The sequence below is a fragment of the Papio anubis genome, chromosome 9, assembly GCF_008728515.1.
Source record: "Papio anubis isolate 15944 chromosome 9, Panubis1.0, whole genome shotgun sequence".
Lineage (NCBI taxonomy): Eukaryota > Metazoa > Chordata > Mammalia > Primates > Cercopithecidae > Papio > Papio anubis.
Window position 1 is genome coordinate 80,599,580 of NC_044984.1, and position 19,795 is coordinate 80,619,374.

A 19,795-nucleotide genomic window follows, 5' to 3' on the forward strand; every position below is an offset into this window, starting at 1 on the left:
TTTGTGGGTTTTTAACAACAATATTTACTGGGTAACTTTTTAAATAAACTCTTCATTTGGAAATAATTTTAAATTTACCACAAAGTAGCAAAAATTAAAAAAAATGAGGAACATTCATCTATTTTTAACCAACATTCAGATTCTGCTCTTATAAATATTTTACCTTATTGTTTAATCATTTGTTTAATCTTTTTCTTTCTCCCTCCAGCCCCTCCCCTGGCTCTCTTTCTGAAATCATTTGAGGGAAGTTGCGTACATCATAGTCTATTACTTCTAAATATTTATATTTTTATTGCCTAGAATAACACTTTTATTGTATATTACCACATTAAAATTATCAATATTATATTTAATATTGATATGATAATTTCAACTAATACATGTTTGCATTTCAACTTTGCCAATTGAAATGTTTGCATTTTCACCCCTTCAGTATGGGACCAAGTCTAGAATAAGGTATTACATTTAGTTATTTCTTTTTAGCTTTCTTTAACCTGAATTATATCAGAGCCTTTCTTTGTCTTTAATGTTATGGATAATTTTGAAGAATACAATTTCCCCACTCTGTTTTTAATAGATATTCCTCACCTTCAGTTTGTCTGATGTTCATGATTAGTTTTAAATTATGCACTCCTGGCAAAAAATAATACACAGGTGATTTTGTTGTCTGGGAAAAGAATCTGGGGGTACATAATATCCATCTGTACCTCACTGATAATTGTTTTATTATACTTTAATTTCTAGGGTACATGCGCAAAACATGCAGGTTTGTTACATATGTTTACATGTGCCATATTGGTGTGCTGCACCCATTATCTCGTCATTTACACCAGGTATATCTCCTAATGCTATCTCCCCCTCCCCCCTTCCCACAATAGGCCCCGATGTGTGATGATCCCCTTCCTGTGTCCAAGTGATCTCATTGTTAAATTCCCATTGTTAAATATCCACCACCCATTGTTAAATTCCCATTGTTAAATTAAACACCCATGAGAACAGGCGGTGTTTGGTTTTCTGTTCTTGTGATAGTTTGCTGAGAATGATGGTTTCCAGCTGCATCCATGTTCCTACAAAGGACACAAACTCATCCTTTTTTATGGCTGCATAGTATTCCATGGTGTATATGTGCCACATTTTCTTAATCCAATCTGTCACTGATGGACATTTGGGTTGAGTCCAAGTCTTTGCTATTGAGAATAGTGCCACAATAAACATATGCATGCATGTGTCTTTATAGCAGCATGATTCATAATCCTTTGGGTATATACTCAGTAATGGGATGGCTGGGTCAAATGGTATTTCTAGTTCTAGATCCTTGAGGAATCACCACACTGTCTTCCACAATGGTTGAACTAGTTTACACTCCCACCAACAGTATAAAAGTGTTCCTATTTCTCCACATCCTCTCCAGCACCTGTATCCTGACTTTTTAATGATAGTCATTCTAACTCATGTGAGATGGTATCTCATTGTGGTTTTGATTTGCATTTCTCTGATGGCGAGTGATGATGAGCATTTTTTCATGTGTCTGTTGAAAAAAATGTCTTCTTTTGAGAAGTGTCTGTTCATATCCTTTGCCCACATTTTGATGGGGCTGTTTGTTTTTTTCTTGTGAATTTGTTTAAGTTATTTGTAGGTTCTGGATATTAGCCCTTTGTCAGATGAGTAGATTGCAAAAATTTTCTCCCATTCTGTTGGTTGCCTGTTCATTCTGGTAGTAGTTTCTTTTGCTGTGAAGAAGCTCTTTCGTTTAATTAGATCCCATTTGTCAATTTGGCTTTTGTTGCCATTGCTTTTGGTGTTTTAGACATGAAGTCCTTGCCCCTGCCTATGTCCTGAATGGTATTACCTAGGTTTTCTTCCAGGGTTTTTATGGTTTTAGGTCTAACATTTAAGTCTCTAATCCATCTTGAATTAATTTTCGTATAAGGAGTAAGGAAAGGATCCAGTTTCAGCTTTCTACTTACGGCTAGCCAATTTTCCCAGCACCATTTATTAAATAGGGAATCCTTTCCCCATTTCTTGTTTTTGTCAGGTTTGTCAAAGATCAGATGGCTGTACATGTGTGGTATTATTTCTGAGGACTCTGTTCTGTTCCATTGGTCTATATCTCTGTTTTGGTACCAGTACCATGCTGTTTTGGTTACTGTAGCCTTGTAGTATAGTTTGAAGTCAGGTAGCATGATGCCTCCAGCTTTGTTCTTTTGGTTGAGGATTGTCTCGGCAATGCGGGCTCTTTTTTGGTTCCATATGAACTTTAAAGCACTGATAATATTAATTTTAAAAACACAATTAACTATTTTCTGGTTTTCCACAGTAATGATTATTTTTGTTCTTCCTTGAAACTAATAGGAAGTCCTTGGGAAGTCACTTTATGACTATACATGTATCATGCCCCACAACAAAATTAGTCCCTTCATTCAGCATCCATTGGTGACTCTTTTCTGATCCAATCTTGACTACTGTGGAATCAAAAATAACAATTTTCCAAGTATCTCTCCCTCTGCATTTCTAATTGGCTGTCTGAATTCTAATGTTAAAAAAGATTATCTCTTCCCCCCAATTACTATCTCTTTATTATTATTATGGGCTGGTAAATTTTATTTTGTTTGACAGCTTGTAATTCATTACTCTTCCAAATTGTTTGGGTCCTGACATTTTTGTAGATTGGGTCATGACCCCATTCTTGAAAGTCTAGAAGGAGCAGAGTGGTCCTGCCTAAGAGGAAAAAGATAGCTGAGCTCAGTAGAGAGTGCATCAGCAGCAGTTGATTTCAGGCTGGCCTCAGATACCAGACCTGTTTGATTACTTTATGTGGGAAAGCAGTTCATAAAGTGCTTCCTAAAATGCCATGTAACCTCTTCCAACCTTCACTTCAGGTGGTTAACCACATGTCAAAAGGCCTGGTTTCATAATGCTGGCAAGCCTTTAGCTTCATACTCACCACCTGTCTGACTTGGCCCAACAAACCACTCTTCCTGAGCCTTGCCCGAGCCTGCTTTGCCAATCCAGCTCTCAAATCATCTGAGACTGGGGGAGGGGAGGACACTGAGAAAATATCACTGTGTTTACCTTTGGTAGCCTCCCAGTGTCTCAGAAGTTATCCCCACTCTACTGGCAACCTCCATCTTTTCATTATACCATCACACTGCCCAGTTGCCTCCCTTTGCTTGGATCTTTTCATGACTGAGGCTCTGGGAACATATTTAAGGACTTTGGAGTGATATTTAAATTCTGCCTAGGGCCTCAACCTCAAGTAGAACAAGTTCCCTTTTATGCAATTATGCAGACATTGGTTATAGAGCTGCACCCATTCAATCTAACTCCAGAGAACATGTTAGAAAAACTCCCCAGTTGCAGGATCCTGCAATGCAAAGACATGTAAAACATTTCCCTTCAGCTCACTGGCTGCAAAGCTGGATTTGGTAAACATAGATGCTGCCTCAGGTTCAATCTATCTTTCCCTTGAATCTGCATCATTTCTTTTATTTAAGTGGCCTCTCAGATTCCTTTATGTTGATACTTTGTCCATGTGAATACGCATGGACCCTTTAAACAAGTATCTTTTTTGCTATTTCTTCTATAGAGTATTTCACATGTAATGACTTCTTTGTAACTCCTGTACTTTCTGTTTATCGGGACACCTTGACTTTGGACTAAAGTTTCAAGAGCCTTTATCAATTTTATTTGATTGTCCAGGGAAGTACTTTAGAGTAGAAAAAAAAAAAAAAAAGATAGGGTATTTCAAGGCAAATAGAAAGAATACAAGAGAAGGAAAAATGGAGGAAGGGGGTTGCTGAAAACCTAGCTCTCCCATCTGAACTTACCTTTATACAGTGGCATGAGTAAGGCACTAATCCCCTACTCCCCACCACATATATAATCACACACATATACACATACAACACACACCTCCCAGTTCCTTATGGGCTCTAATGGCTCCTCAGAACTTTCAGCTATGAAAGTTAAGGGAACTGACTCTAGCTACTAACAGAGCCAAGGAACAAGAGATCTTTTAGGTATTTTGCATTTTTAAGCACATTAACATTAAGGTGGTCCCAAGTGATAAAATCTGCAATGAGACTCTTGACTTTCCTCCTCTTTGACAATGGGTTGAAAATAGGGGTTTCTAACTGAAAATGTACTCTTTCCAAATAGTCTAATTAGTGGCAAACCCTGCAGTCATTTCTCCAGGTCTCCAAACTCAAAATGAGTACACGAGGGTAGAATTTCTTTTTGAGCTCACAGGGTAGGCAGCTGGCCATCTCACCTGGCTCCAATCATCAATTTCTCTTGGTTACTGACAAATTTTTCTCAAGCAAAATTACTCTTGTTGGGTGAGCTCTGCTACTTGCAAGTTTAGGGAAATTAATAGAATATCTCTAACAAATGATTTGGCAGTGGCAGCTGACAGTCACTTAGAGGTCTCTGAGAATGTTCTGTGATTGTTCCATGTGGTAGACACACCCTGAGGTGACCCTCAATGATTCACATTCTTGTCTTATTCCCTCCCCTTGAGTGTGGGCAGAACCTATGACTTATAGCCAATAGAACAAGGCAAATGTGATGGGTCTCTCCCATGATTTTATTAGACTATGTAAGATTCCATTTTAGCAGACTTAAGCAAGAGATTCTCCTGCCAGCTTTGAAGAAGTAAGCTTCACTGTTATGAAAAGGCCTGTGAAAGAGCCTCCTGGCAAGGAACTAAGGTGGCCTATAGATTCTGAGGGTGGTACCCTACTGAGCCATCAGGAAAAGAGGGACTTCCATTCTACAGCTGCAAGAAACACAATTCTGCCAAAAACTTGGTCTGAAAATGAACCCTGAACTCCAGAGATAAAAAAAGATTAGTAGACACCTCTATTCAGCCTCTTGAGACCCATGAATAAAAGACTTATCCAAGCTGTGTCTATATTGCTGCCCGTAGAAACTGCGAGATAATAAACGTCTATTGTTTTCAGCATCTAAATTTGTGGTAATTTGTTACACGGCAATATAAAACAAATACATTTTTTTATGCAGTGAGAAGAGTCCAGGAGGAGAAAAGACTGTCCACATTAAGCCTGCCCCTGTGACTTTTAAGGCTACGGTGCTGCTGGTGGCGTTTGCCATTTTTCTTACTAAGATAAAAAAGTGAATTAAGATGAAAGAAATGCAAGAGAAATGCTTATAAATACTAAGAACAGCAGCATCTTGCCTAGGTCATACCTACGCCTACATGCACACAAGCAGTGCACATCCTATACTTTCTAGAATGCTTTGCACTGTTTAATGATCCTGGGCAGACATTTGCTAACTACCCTCCAGGCATATTTTTACCAACTAGATTGGGAAAGAGGGTGACTGCCACAGCAGCTCGGGGGTTGTGTCAGAAACTCTCAGGATGTAAGTTGTTTCTACCAACACTGTTGGGGCAGGAGACAGACGGGGATTAGTGAAGGGGTGGATTTCATTGCCACCCTCTAAAAGCAGCATTTTCTCTCACCTCAGACCTTGTAGTTCTGGCTCTACAACTAAGTTCTAACAGAGTACCCCAAATTAAACTCTAATAGAGAAATCCTTTCAGATTATGGCTCCCTAAAGGGATCTAAGCCTGGGGTTTCTCATCATACATTCATTTAATCAACATTTAATGAGCTTCTACTCTGCGTTAGCACTGCTGATAGAGCAATGGATAAAACTTATAAAATCTCAAAAGACACAGAGCCTACAGGCTAATGGGGGATACAGAAAAGGCAATGGTCAATTTAAATACATTATAGGGAAAGTAAAAATGCTCTCTGAGCACAAAAGAGGGACACCTCACCCATCAAAGAGGTTCTAGAAAGAAACCCCAAACACCGCAAGTAAAGATGAAAAGGAATTGACATAGCAGACTTCTTCAAACAGAAAGAATATGTGCCAATGCCCAGAGGTGAGTTTCAGGGAGCAGCAGAACTGAAGCATGGGGTTTATGGGTGAGTAATAATAATCATAAGGTACAGCATTTATCCAGCATATACTGGGTCAGTGCAGTATTAAATGGATGGTATGCATTATCTCATTTGATCCTCACTTAATCCCTCTGATGAGGCAACTGAGGCACAGAGAAGTTAAATTCTTTGCTCATAGTCATGACACTGGTTAAGTGGGAAGCCAGGAATTAATTCCTAGCCAACTGACTCCTAAGCCCACACTATAATGGCCCAGTCTAAACTCAAAAAAATACACCAAATGGTGGGATCAGCCCTCTACCCTTCACCAATAGAAACACCAGCTAAACCTATGGGTACAAATCCACCAAGGTTCTACAACTCCCTGATCTCAGACACTCTGACCAGTCCTCGAGTTCTCTTGCCAAAAACAGAGAGGAATAATTAGGTCTCCTGCACTTACTGGGTCTCAGGTTAGCATGCCAGGTTTCCAGATTAAGTTTCTGCCCTTCCTAGGCTTCCTGGAAATTATAATCTTGTCTTTGAGTTCAGTCTTCTTGCCTAGATTCTCCCGTCAGACCTCAGACACCATGTTCTGCCTCCTTTTTTGAACTTCTTTATATTTTGTCCCCATGGGCATCCTCAAATTGTTTTGGGGTGTCTATGCTTCTGTCTGGTTTCTAGGGTCTAGTCATCTTCAGTTTAGCCTGAATACAAGAGATTTCTGAATGAATATCTTTGTCACATAGAGGCGACTGTGATCTTTCCTAGGCATAGTATTGTGGCTAACTGTTCTGGTTTCAAAACCCCCTTTTGATCTCAATTTCTTGGAAACCATGGTGCATCCCAGTGCTCCTTCCATGTTAGCTCCTAGGGTTAGTACTCAAATCCTGTTACTTTGTTTTTCAAACTATTTTGGAAAAAGGTAGAATATAATTTTTCACCTCTCTAGATTATTCAAAAATATCTTGTCCTCTTCTACAACAAGAACAAATTAACTAAAGTGATTTCTTTCTAAGTAAATCAGAAATTTCTTGAGAATAAATCTATAATCATCATAGAGCTACCAGAACAAATAGCTCAATGTGTAGCCAAATTTTAAAACAAGTTTCCATCATTATAATCATTATATAGTTTTACATATTTAAACTAAAATAATTTGTATATACATACACATTAATTGTACATTCATATTTATATATTAGAAAGTAGTAGTATTTTCCAATCCAACAGATTTTTAAGCTGTATCTAAAGCATACCTTTCTCTCTTTTGGTTTCAGTTAATTTCGTCAATGTCTTACAGTTTAGGAGCTCTTCTATTTAGCAGGCCATGAATATCTTCTAGTGCACCATTGCTTCTTAGAGTATCCTGCAACCTTTTAGAGGGTCTAGGTCTTCATGCCAGAAGGTTTCTTTGTTTATTTGCCTACACACTCATGAACAGTTTACCATCTGTAAACATGCTTATAAATGGCTACTGAAAGAGTCATTTTAAAAGAATAAATTAACTGCTGAGTAAATGACTCCCAAAATTTTCTATATTTGGGGATATATTGCTATCTTTTGTTCTAACTATGCCTGAAATTTTTAAATATAGCTATATGTTCTATAAACATATAGCTTTATTTATCATAACTATGTTTTGTACAAGTTATGAAGACCAATTTACAAAGGTAAATGTTACTTATAATTCATATATCTGCCCACCAAATAATTTTTTTCCATTCCTGAAAGAGTTATTATTTGACAGTTCTGACCAGCAAGTCTTTATTCCTTTTCAGTTGGAAATTGCTTGAACATGACTTCAACGCCTAAGTATCAATTTCCTCCTGGACTCCTTGCTATCTAATATCTCAAACTACTTTCTTTAAGGCCACCAGTGACCTTCCCTGCAATTTAAAGTGCAGTTTTCTTTGTTCTATATTTTGAGATTTTCTGCAGCCTTTCATATGATGGGACATCACATTCTCAATTACATTCTTTCTAGTTTTAGTAGCATCAGTTATACCCTGGTACAACTTTTGTACAAACACACTCACATGCACACTGTTTCTATGATGAGTCTGTATCTCTTCATATCTTTCAAGTATCTGTGTGTTACAAATGACCATTAGGGTACCATATTTTTTATTATTCTGTGCATAACTCAAAGGGCACAATCTGTTATCTTACTTAAATACTTATATAATTTAGTTACAGGGTTACACACATATTAGAGGGAAGGAGGCTGCAGAGATGGGCACACATTTTATTTATGCTCTAAGAAAGTCCACTCAAATTTTATTTCTATGATTAACATTTGGTAGCATCTCAGTACTTTGTTGTTGCCAGGTGTAAGTACACTTTTTGCAATCTTCTGTTTACTCACACCATTTATTTACTTGACCATATTTATCTAGCTGATCTCCTTACTCCAGACACTGGAGGTTCAGTGGTGATTTAGAATAGACTCTGGTCATTACTTTCATAAAGATTACAGTCACAAGGGAATGGAAGGGAGGTTATGGGGAAGAGAGGGGAAAGGAGTGTCGTGTTCAGATTTGTATCTCTAGAATAGAGGTTTCAGAGGATTTTCTACCCTCAGCACCATCTTTTCCTTCCTAATCTGAAGTTTTAATAGTCTAAATTTAGTTACCATCCTTATTCAACGGCTCTTTGATTCTGAGTCTCCTTTGTTTGTTCTTCCTCCTCTTCACCAGTTTTAAATAGTGGAATTCCCTAAGGTTTCTTGATAACCAATACCTACGTGTCTTATTTGCTCTTTAGTGGATATCTCAAGCATAGCATGCCTAAAATTTTTAAAAGAAAAGAACCTTTTCCTTCCTTGCTTCTTCAGCCTTCCTTCCTTCCTTCCTTCCTTCCTTCCTTCCTTCTCTCAGGCAACCAGACATTCATTCAGCAAACTTCTGCTGAACACTTTCCTAGGCCATAGGTATTCAGAAAATAATTAGGGAGAATCTTTGACCTCAAGAGCGTAAAATATCCTCTATGATTTGTTACTACAACCCTGTCTGTGAATTTTTTTGTACTTTCTCCCAAATATTTACCTTTCTATATCTCCACCTCCCTAATGCCTCACAGTTTATACTATTTTCTACACTCAGGACCATGTTTTCTTTCTCATGCTAAAATTATCACTTGCACACTCTTATGCAAGATTGCTCTGAAAGTTAATATTAAAGATACAGGCAAATGGGAAGCGGTTCCTTTCCAAGTAGATGGGCAACTGTCTTGCCTCTTCTGTCTTGCCTTTTCTGTCCTATTGCCTGTTGTGCTCTGCTATGACACACATTTTCTTGATGCAACACCACCACCATCATTATGTAACTTCACCACCTATCAGAGTACCTATAACACTGTAGATGGGAGAGGTCATACATAAAGCCTAATTCGTTTTGCCCTCTTTGAATGCCACCTAAATATATTGGAATTTCACCATGATGAAATAAGTGAATAAACTTAGAATAAATTTCTGAGAGACAGCCTAAGAGACAGCTGTGAAACTGGCTAGTGTTAATGCTCTGTTCCCATGCTGAGGACCTCTTTCCATCTTCCCCCATTTATTTGTGTTCACTATAAATCACATGCCACTTGAGAAAATTTTATACCAAGAAAAGAATGATACAATGCTTATTGTTTTCTTTTAAAATAATTATTTAATATATAAGCTTTATATAATGTTGTTCAGATAATTTAAAAATAAGTGCAATGAATTGAGTTATTCTATAAGAAGATCCTTTCCCTGGATCTTCCCACTGACCTCAGCCCAATAGTAAAGCATTTGGTCATTCAGCAGCATACAGTTCCCATCCTTAGTTCATGTTCGCTTAAGTTCATAAATAGTCAATAAATACTGATATCAGAAACTCTTTCCCAAACTCTGGTATTCCTCTCAATTATGTCACGTGTGACCCACTTTTATATTTTTGAGTAATTAATCACCCCATCCAATATTATCCATTATTTAAAATAAATTAATAGATTGATATACCTAGTAAAGTTAGTGGAAACTAATGAAGTGGAATGTCTTGACTATTCCTGTTCCTTTGACGTGTCAGACTGCTTTAAATTGTTCCAAATAATCCTGCTTCTTATCTCGTTCAGGAAGCATTCTTCATTTTCTCAAAACCACAGTGATCCATCCCATAACAACCCTTCTAGAGTATTTAAAATTTGAATAACCTAATTTAAACATCCAGCCAAGGTTTAAAGTTATGCAGTTATGACAGTTGTCCTTACTGGTTATTTACAACTAGAATCTGTTCTGATACCTTGGTGCAAATTTTTAGCTCTCCCTCACTCCTGCCTTTGCTTATGATAAGCAACTTGACCTTAACCGAACACACTGTGCTTTCTCTTCTCATTTTGACTTTGTTCTTAATGAGGTCCCTCTCTCCGAAATATACTTTGCCCAACTATACTTGAAAAGGTCTCTAATTTTCCAATATTTAGCTAAGTGACCGTTTATTTTTAAAGATTTTCCAGATTTTTACACATAGAATAAATCACTCCTTGTGTGTGTCCCCTGAGCACTCTGTGCATATCTCTAATGTAAAACTTACCACAATGGATTGTGATTATTTATTTCCAACTTTGTGTTGACCACTGGACCATGAACCCCTGGAGAGCAGCGGTGGTGCTCTGTTCACTGCTGGCATGCCATAAGTGCTCAGTAATTGAGTGGCTGAACTTTAAATAATTTGTAGAATGAGTCAGAGCACTTAAAAGTGAAGGGAAAATACCTTAGGGGAATGAATAGATTTTTAAAAAATATTTTACACATTCATTAATGCCTTGATTCTACAAGATTATAAACCATGGATAAGAATAACCTAACTTAAACATTACATTTTTTATCCTTTTCTATTTGTATCTCTCTTGAAGTAATATTAGGTACATGTTAGATGCTTCATTAAAACAAAACAAACAAGCGACCTATACACACACACACACACAAAAAAAAAAAAAAAAAAAAAATACAGGGTGAGAGAGAGAGAGAGAGAGAAAGAGAGAGACAAAGAGATTTTTAAAATAAAGACATACTTTGCCTCTAATGAGTAGGTTAAGAATACAGAATGTCATAAGTAAAGAAGAACTGAAAAACTTTAACTCAATTCTCTACCACTCCATCACCAATATGAGACAATGGACTGTTGAAAAGCAGAGACTGTTGATCTCTACATATATCAGACAAATAAAACTTTTATAACTCCAGGTTTGAAACTCTCATTGACATCCGAATAATCATAGAATAAAAAGTAGCGAAGTAACAGAGTAAAAGATAAAAGGTAAAGCTATAAGACTTTCTATTTTATTATGTACTTACATTTGTATATATATATATGATATCCCATATTATATCATTTAGAATTGGGAAAAGTTCCTAAAATTTATTTAATTCATTTTTTACATCTTACAATAGTTAAAATTAAAACATCAGAAATTTTATATGCAGTAAATGATTAACCCATGTCTACCGATAAAATCTACAATCAGCATCTAGTTTCAAAAGTAATTAGCATGATTCATTCCCAAAATTGTGTGTTTGTACTATACCAGAGTTTTAATGTTAGTGAATAGCAATTTTTAATGAAACTCCTGAATGAATTGAAAGAAACACCCACACAATACTAAGCAAGTCAGTAACAACGAAAATACTAAAGAGTGGCAATACTAATTGAACATTTACTATAGGCAAGGCATCGTTCTCCATGCTTATAAGATCAGTTCATGAAATTTTCATAACAACCTTATGAAGTAGGTACTTTTATTTACCCCTCCCCCCTACTTTTTTTTTTTTTTTTTTTTTTTTTTTTTTATGAAGGCATGAAGCCTGAAAAGGGTGGAACAAGAAGGGGGGACCAGACTACCTGAATATAATTTGCACACAATTATTGCATATTCTTACATGCAACAAGTGCATGCAAACAAACAAGTAAGTGTCTTTAAAAGCATCTGCTCTTTTCTTGCTCTGCTGAGCAAAACTGTTTTCTAGCCTGATCATAGCCTCTTCTGTACTTCAAATTGAGAAAAGTTGCTGGAACTTAACTTTACACCTTGCCTCTCATCACAGTAAATTGTGTCGTTTTTTCCCCCATATTATTGATTTTACTCAGCTCAATATTTTATCTGACTGACTGCAGTAGCAATATGTATACTCAGTTTTAGGAAAAACACATTTTCCACATTGACCCAAATGTTAGGGTATACCCTTGAGAGTTTTATGGTATGCTATGGCACACAGGTAGAGAGCCACTTACTTGTGAAAATTTACCTAGACAACCTTTATGTTATGCTCAGTTCCATGCCCCTGAGACCAGTATCAAACACCGAACAACTAACTCTCTGCTTTTGGCAGAATTTAGCATTAAAAAGTACTGTTGTCAGTTTATATTTTCTCATCAAAAATACTATTAAAATTAATTTGTGGATATAAGTAGTTACAAATAGCTAAATCCAAGGCCCAGTGCCTTGTAAAACTTCTTGGAAAAACATCTAGTGCTTAATAGCTCTAGATTATATTTTCATTTTATTCAGTTCTAATGTGAACAAGCTTCTCTGTCTCTAACTCTGAAACAAGCAGAAAAGTCTTTATAATTTATTAACCCCTGAAAAGGGCACATTCCTTTGTCATCGCTTCAGAGGCAGAGAGAGAAAGCAGATAAAAAAATCACATTCATACTTTCAATTATTGGATTCTAATTTTATTCTCTCATTCTGCATACTTAAAATGGGGATTACTAAAGGGACTAAGTTCAGGGGTATTGTTTTATTATTATGCAATAGTACAAGAGTAAAATATTTTGAGCCAAATCAAGTGTGTTCAGCTAACTTTTGTTGTACAATTTATATGTATGTTCACTAGATAGATTCTTTGGTGGCTAATTAAATGATACTATCTAAAAATGGTTTATCTTCAACTGACAGGTTCTATGTACAGATTGATTTTCTCTGAGGAGGTTGTATTTTAGGCTTTTTATTTCTTTTAAGTCACTGAGTATGTGTAAATAAGTTCAGTAGGGAATAAATATCACTTTTAGTGCCATTGTCCTAGGAACTACCATTACCGTCTACCAAGATACTGAAAAAATTGGCCTTAAAAGATAGATTGTCTCTAGTTTGCTTGTTCAAACACAAACTACTATCATTTGTGAGATATTAAGGTTTTTAATTAAAATAAAAAATTTCTTCACTTTTTTATTCTTTTGCTTAAACTTTAAAGAACCTTATCCAAAGTCAAACAACTGTAAACTTGGCATACTCTTACCAGCAAATAATTGATTGTAAAATAGACAATAAAAATAAAGCTAGCTTGCTTGAACATACATTATAAATACAAGATAATTTTGTCCAAAAATGCTTGATACTGTTTTTGGGATCCACCACAAACTATTTTATTCTTATAATATTTCAGTGACCACATTCAGAATCAAGTATGAGTTATAAAATATTTGACAGACTTTTCACAAAACCCAAATACAATGTAAAAATCTATTTTAGATTAAAACATACCTGAGAACTTAGAGACACAGAGAAACACAAGAAATGCAAATGAGTTTGTCCTTTAACTCATGTTTCCTACTTCCCATAACGTTTTTGGCTTTAATTAGCCACACTTTAAAATACATTCTACATTTGTAGTAATTTAAAGATGAGGACTTTTCAGGTAGAAAAAAAATAATATATGCAAGAACAAGAATTGTTTTTCATTGTTCAGTTATAAATGCCAAGTACCTAGAAGAGTGCCTGGCATGGAGTAGATACTCAAGAAAAGTGACTGATTAGATAATCAGCTGTATTAAGGGAGGGAGAGAGAGAGAAAGAGAAAGAAAATAAGAAAGAGAAATTGATTGATTTGGGGAACTGAAATTTGTAAACCTGTTTCTGGGTCCTAGCTCTTGCATTTACTGACTTACTGACTGGGTGATCTTTGGAAACAAGTTACAAATTATCAGTTTCTGTTTCCTTAGTTGCATAATATCAATTATTTTATTGCATATCAATTGTTAAGAATTAAATATATATGTACACAATGTTGATTAAAAGACCTTTAAACTTTAAAATACATAAAACATTACATTTATGTACCTAAAATATATACCTAAATATCCAGACATTCATGCAGTAAGTCCAAGCTGTCCAAGATGACATCATAGTTACTATATTTTTTGTCTTAAGCAAAAAGTTGGCCTGGAATGCCCAGAATTTCACACTGTCAAGGCAAGCATAGAATTCATGATCATTCAAGTGCTTGAACTGAGAAACTAAAAAAACAAGCAGTATTGTGCATTCAATCACTACAAGAAACTAACAAAGGGGCTTACATTAAACTAAAATCTAGAAAAGTATTAAAACATACAAAAAGAGTATTATTTTGCAATAGGTAAAAACATAATTTGAGGAATAATTTTCAAAAGAAAAAATATATCACCCCCAGTGTATGGAGTATGCAGAGAACTTCAGAAGAGTTAATAAGAATCTTTCCATGGCTATTTTTTTTCCATCTCTTCTTAATATTGGTTACATAAATCAGACAAAGATCATATGTATTTAAAAGGAAGCAGATAACACAGTAGTACATGTAACATCACACATCATTTGTTTATGTCACTCTGTACTGAGAAGCCTTCCTAGGGACTTTGTGGCATAGGAAATTGCTATGATCCCATTGATGTCCTCTCTTACATTAAAAATAATAACAAAAAAACTTCCTGTGAAATGAATTAAGTCCATTAGCCAGGTAGCTCATATCCTGTGTACTTGCGTTGCATAAAGTTGTCCAAAGGAAAAGGAGGAGATAAGCACTTAAACATACTGCAATCACCATCAACATAGTGCATTTGTGACTAGCAAGGCTAATACTGAAAGAATGAATCATACACAGAAAAAAATACACTTAAATGTCTAGATCATTCACAAGCTGAATAAGATTTTCTTCATTGTTGACAGAATGATATAAATAGATTTTTAGAGAATTAATTATTGGGAGACAAATGCTTTTCCCTTAGTTAAGTTTAATCACCTGTGAAAATGACACAGTCAATACCACTGGGTTTTTCAACTCCACTTTAGAGTACTTAGGGAAAGAAAAAAAAAATCATTTCAAAGCAATGACTCATTACGCTTTCAAGCTCATATTATCAAAACTTTTAGATTTGAATTTAAATTTTGAAATTCACAGAATATACCAACTTAAATTTTCCTGAGTAAAAAATTAACTCTAGATGTGTATCGGAAGCTTTTTGAGGTTTTGTTGATTATATATGGTTGTGGCTGAGACATTAAGTTCACTTGTTTAGATTTCATTAATACACATCTGACACTTTCTATAAACTTAGTTTTGTTCAGACCTGAATTGACTAAAGGAGACAATTCAAACAACAGTAATGTCTAGAGCTGCCAAACAGGACTGGGCTAGCAGAAGATACAGAGTGTGACATAGCTGAGAAACCCCTGCTGTCTTACAGCTCAACTCGAGAATCTCCAAATCCTGATTTTTAATTATCAAAATTACTAGTTTGCAAAGGCAGAAATATTCTATGTTAAAGGCAGAGTAAAAATAAATCTAAAAAGTATAAGCACATCAACGCTGGATGAACAAGCCATTATTCAAAAGTTTTATTACCCTAGGAGGAATGGAGATGCTATTAAAATAAAAGAGCTTGTTAAATAAAATAACAGCTAATTACACTTTTCTGTGGCTTTATTTCATAAATAACTGCATTCAACTTTAAAATAACAACCGTGCGCTACTTTCTACCATAATAATAGACAACATTTGAGGGGATACGAATATTTTTGAATTCTTCATTCGTTAGCATGTGAACATTCTCAGTCAATTGAAAGCTTTTAGTGTAGTGACTTTTCAGATTCTCTGTCACATTCAATCACCTATCCATAGCAATTCAACAGCTCTAAATATATTCGTTTTGCTACAATATAACAAGATCCTCAGGCATAAATGTTACTACTGACAAATGATTAAATAATATAAAGTACTCTTTTAGGATTTAAATATTTTCTGGCTACATAAAAGACAGTATTTTATTTTGCACTAAAAAGCATAACAAAAATGCAATAAAAGATTTTAATATCTCTTAATTCCAGAAAGAAACCCTTACACACATTCTTAAAATTTTTCGTTATTATTATTTCCTTAGATTTAAATGGTAAATATGAATGTAAAGTCTTACAACTTTATTTCAGAAGACAGAGCCTTTGCTCACTTGGTAAATTTTGTTTTCCCTATATAAATGCAACTTTGCAAAACTGTCCCAAAGAACTGCCATTTAACAATTAAAAACTTTGACTCATTTTAAGTCCACAGCAACAATACTTGGTTGACCATTTCTACCACTATTCTTTAATACTAATAGAAAAATACAGAGAAATGATGCAGAATGATATACATGCACATATACAGTTTTAAAAACACATCCAAAATTGTGGTCTTATAATAGCAGTTACTTTCCTTTTTCTAAAGCGAAGCTGAATTTACCTGCCATTCATTTTCTGCTGCAAATTAGTTTGTCAGGTACACGTTAGCAAGCTCTTTCTTCAATTCATTTTGCTAACTCCATAGTCCTTTAAATAATGATAAACATTCCTGAATAAAAGCTTACCAGATAGTAATCCTCTTTGACCCTTATACTACTTCATCTGTAAGACACATCTACCTTTATTTTAAAAGAGAAGGTAAAACGGAAGAATCCCTTACCAGAGACAGAGAAAACAATTCGTTCAGCTAGATCCAACAGTGCTCTGTGCAGCCTGGCAGCATGAGTGATCCTTGGGCCTCACACAAAAGCGAGATAATTGGCTCTCAATGAAGAGATGTAAACATCCATCATAATGGCACTGTGCTGAAACTGAACGCCACCTCAGCTGTTCTATGTACTCCGACTGGAAGATGATGTCACAAACATCAACTGGGTGTACTCTCATTGGCTTCTGTTACCTGGAATCATATCTTAACCCTAAACTGTCAGCTGCAAATTAAAATGCTCATTTCTGACTATAATTTCTGCCTTTAAAAGGAGAGTGAAAGTAATGTTGAGCTCCTGGGGGATCACAAACTGAAAATACTGCCCTATAAATATGCTAAGACTGATTTACCTAATTAATTAATCAGAATTAGTGAAAATGTTATTTTTCAAATGTGTTTTGTTAAGTAACAGTGTTTACAAAAGGTATTTGACAGAATGGATATTAAAGGACAAGATGTATGTAATCATAGCATCTGGAATTTTAAATTTTGTAATTACTTTGCATTGATTTTACAGTACTAGCCCCTGAGATTTAAGAAACTCAAATTGAGAAAAATTATAATATAGTCAATTGTACAGTGAAGTTTTCAGTCAATTTTTTCAGAGCAGCCATTTGTGTTTTTAAATCTTCTAATAAAAACACAAAAACGTAAATACATTTTATTCTCTGAGTATTAAGCGCTATCTGCAAAGTTTTGTGTAATAAACCTTAAAGTATGAGATATTAAAAGCACAACATCACTAACATAATAATGTTAACTATTGGTTTTTACAAAGAGTAATTTATAAGTCACTGGAACTTCAGACAATTCCATTTCAGTAATTGAAAGTTACTCTATGATATAGTGCTGTTCTCTTTGAGCACACACGGGGTATAATTATCCATATCTTACCTTCTACCTGACAAAAGCCCCAGATTTCTCCTTAGGCTTAAATCCAGTGGGAGAGGAGGATAATGGGCTAAGCTGGTTGCAGCAGCTTGCTGCCAGAGGGACAAAACTACAATCACCTTGAAATATACCCAAGCTTTCCCCACCGAAAAGAGCTGTCAACCGCATAACTGTGAGATGCAAGAATTACCAGAGCTATTCAGTGACCAGTTCCTTCTAAATCTAGCCCAGCCATATCCCAGGGCAAGCCCTTTGAAAGCTGTGCAGCTCAGCATGCAAACAGGACAAGCACCTGGAGAAAGAGAAAGGAAATTCACTTCAACCACCCCAACTTTAGGGAAAGGAAAGCCACCAACAGTGCGCTTGCATGCCTTTATGTTATTTCATTTATTTCTGAATAATGGATTCAGGGCAAATACTTGTTGCATTCCCTCTGCATTTCCAATGACAGGAAATTATTTGTACTCAATGGCCTCAATGAGAGTTCAAAAAGTTGATAATATATGAAAATACACTTTCATATGTTCATATTTCCTCCCAAGTTCCGACTTTTATGATAGTCAGTTTATTTGATTACTTTGAGTAGCAAGCTAGCACGTGACATGGGAGCAAGAGTTCTAGACTAGGGTTGAAATGATTCAGGCTCCAGTTCTTGCTCCACCACTTACTATCTATAAAAACTCTGGTAACTTAACATCTTTTGTGTATAGACTGAGAATGGTAATGCTACATACAGCAAAATAATAATAATAGATATAGGGATCAGATGAGACAATGCATAGAAACTTGCTATATAAAATAAAACGTATTACATAAACATAAGATATAATAAATATTATTGTTGTTATAAAAGCAATCAAATGTGTTCATTTTAAAGACACATGGAAGACTTAAAATTTAAAGTTACTTTAGTGCCCTCAAAATAATGTTATAAATATCTTAAACCCTTAAAATTTCAACTAGAAAATAATATTGCACATTAACTTGATTTATAACACTGACACTGACTCAATGTGTTTTTTGTTTGTTTGTTTGTTTGTTTAAGTTTTTAACCCTCCCAGAATAATTTGGAATTTAATCATATTAGTCAAGTGCAAGATTCTAGACTCAAGAAGACTATTTGTCAAAATGTACTTTGGGCCAACGTGAAAGACGCTGTTCATTTAATTCTGCCTAAAAACATGGAAGTTTAGATGAAAATGTGTATTAAAAAAGATTCATTGCCAGGCAAAGTGATATAACATTGAATTACAGATCAGAAAGATGAATTTGGACAATGTGAATGTCAACTGTATTTCTGGTAGACGAATGATAAAGCTGAGGTATTATAATTGCTAAGAGGATATGGCAAGCAGAAAAAAAAAGTTTACACAATAAAATATAATCCTATATTGCATACATAATATAAAATTTTAATGGTATAAATATTTAATGGCAGAGATAGAAAGCTAGCAAATTAGATCATATCCTGTTGCATGTAGAAAACATGCTGATATATAGACATATACATTCAGTTAATTTTTAAAGACAAATGTATTTTCTGGTAATTTTAGTGCACACAAATCATAACCTCTCTTATTTGTTTTGCATTTGTTTGGGTGACAGAATGCCACATATAATGTGCCTAGAGAAATACAGCAATATAAAGATTGGGAAACTTAAATACTCCTAGTGCTCTGCAGGCATTTTTGTTTATTTATTTATCTGTCAATTTCCACAGGTATCAATGTATAGGCATTTTGTATCAATAACCCACATCTTACACAAAATTTGTTTATAAGTGAATAAGGTACTTAGTAAAGAATGCTGGATTATTGCGAGGTGATGGCTCACACCTGCTAATCCCAGCACTTTGGGAGGCGAGAGGCGAGATTGGAATCACACGAAGTTAGGAGATCCAGAGACCATCCACCACCTAGCATGGGTAGAAACCAAATCTTTACAAAACATAAAAAATACTGATTATTATTTGTTTTAAAATATATCCAAAATATATAAATAGATTTTAGGGCCTCTTTCGTTCAATGTTGTCATTTTTTTTTGAATCAAGTCTCCTCTGTCATGGGCTGGAGTCCAGTGTGTGCCGATCTTGGCTCACTGGGCTCCAGCCTCCCGGGTTCCAGCCATTCTCCTGCCTCCAATCCTGAGTAGCTGGGACTACAGTAGCCCACCCGTGCCCGGCTATTTTTGTATTTTTAGTGTTAGAGACGGGGTTTCACCGTGGTCT

The 19,795-nt window shown here is 35.3% G+C and overlaps 1 protein-coding gene across 9 annotated transcripts in view; it reads right to left on the reverse strand.

Annotated features, from left to right (window-relative positions):
• Positions 1-19,795, reverse strand: part of MGAT4C (MGAT4 family member C) — a 641,622-nt gene that overhangs the window by 265,475 nt on the left and 356,352 nt on the right. For 2 of the 9 annotated variants that reach the window (XR_004176295.1, XR_004176297.1), the window contains exons 1-2: positions 16,630-18,390; positions 14,014-14,124 (exon numbers count right to left, since the gene is read on the reverse strand). The exons of 1 other annotated variant lie outside the window; for it this stretch is intronic. The gene's annotated coding sequence lies outside the window, so the exon portion shown is untranslated. Of the gene's footprint in view, positions 1-2,263; positions 6,620-10,474; positions 10,655-14,000; positions 14,125-16,629; positions 18,397-19,795 lie in introns of those variants that run through there. 6 more of the 9 variants (XR_004176293.1, XR_004176292.1, XR_002515728.2 and 3 more) reach the window with 6 other exon arrangements.